Source organism: Etheostoma spectabile, chromosome 2 (assembly GCF_008692095.1).
Source record: "Etheostoma spectabile isolate EspeVRDwgs_2016 chromosome 2, UIUC_Espe_1.0, whole genome shotgun sequence".
Lineage (NCBI taxonomy): Eukaryota > Metazoa > Chordata > Actinopteri > Perciformes > Percidae > Etheostoma > Etheostoma spectabile.
The window spans coordinates 27249017-27250126 of NC_045734.1; the positions used below are offsets into that span (position 1 = coordinate 27249017).

General features: G+C 39.3%; 1 long non-coding RNA gene across 2 annotated transcripts in view; it reads left to right on the plus strand.

Moving 5' to 3' along the window:
• Positions 1 to 868: 868 nt before the first annotated feature.
• LOC116706562 (uncharacterized) overlaps positions 869 to 1110 on the plus strand; it is a 1090-nt gene continuing 848 nt past the window's right edge. The window contains exons 1-2 of one of the 2 annotated variants that reach the window (XR_004336273.1): positions 869 to 905; positions 1013 to 1067. This is a non-coding gene — a long non-coding RNA (uncharacterized LOC116706562). Of the gene's footprint in view, positions 906 to 949; positions 961 to 1012; positions 1068 to 1110 lie in introns of those variants that run through there. The other variant, XR_004336274.1, reaches the window with a different exon arrangement.

Below are 1110 nucleotides of genomic sequence, written 5' to 3' on the forward strand. Positions count from 1 at the left end.
CTCCCCCCTCCAGTCATCTACTCCAGCTCCTCCTCCACCTCCACCTCCAGTCCTCTACTCCATTTTGTCATCTGTATAAGTTCTGATGATTATTTCTTCCCAGTGTGAAACCCAGACATATGAGAAGGGTTTTAGAGGAGACCGGCTCAGCTTGTACTGCTCTGTGTTGGATATCAATACATATCTGGAAGATTCATGTTCCCTTTAAAAAGACACTCCCAGGAAATCGGGGGTCGGGTTAGACATTACATAACGTCACATTAAGCTGTGGCTCAGTGGTAGAGTGGTTGCCGAGCTAGACTCAAAGATCTAAGACTTTTTCTTTGTACACAAAATGCTTATTTCTGGTTTCAGTCTGGTTTTCGTCATAAGTTGCAGCCTACATCGGAGATGATTCTCTTTAAAGAGAAGTTTGGGTGATGTTGAAACATGCCTTCAAAGAGGGGTGTTTTTAAAATCCAGATCCAACCACAACATGGTCCAAAAGGGCTCACCACAACAACAAGTCGAAAAGCAAACCTACACAAACATTTAATGCAAACAACAAGCACTGTATTCAATGCTGGATTTGGATGTTAATAAATCTGTTGAACTAACAACAAAGGTCACATAACAGATGTTTACTTTAGCGCAGTTACCAATGATGGCTCATATTTGCCATTTACCCATGTGAGATCGCATTTATGATCAGATGATCATTTTTTGTTTTTAGTGGGAAACAATGAAATTTAACTATAAAAAAACATTTCTTAGAACCTAATCATAACAGGTGAAAGTGCTTGAAATATAACAATATTGTAACATGAAGCTCTTAACAGGTAAATAAATTATCAGATTACTATTTTCATTGATTGGAGGTGTCTGGAGTCTGGTGGAGATATGCTGCTCTATACGTGCTAAAAGTAGTGATTATTTACATGGAGTCTGGTGGTGATAGGCTGCTCTATACCGCTAAAAGTAGTGATTATTTACATGGAGTCTGGTGGCGATATGCTGCTCTGTACAACTAAAGCAGTGATTATTTACATGGAGTCTGGTGGACATATGCTGCTCTATACACGCTAAAAGTAGGGATTATTACATGGTGTCTGGTGTAGATATTGATTGCCA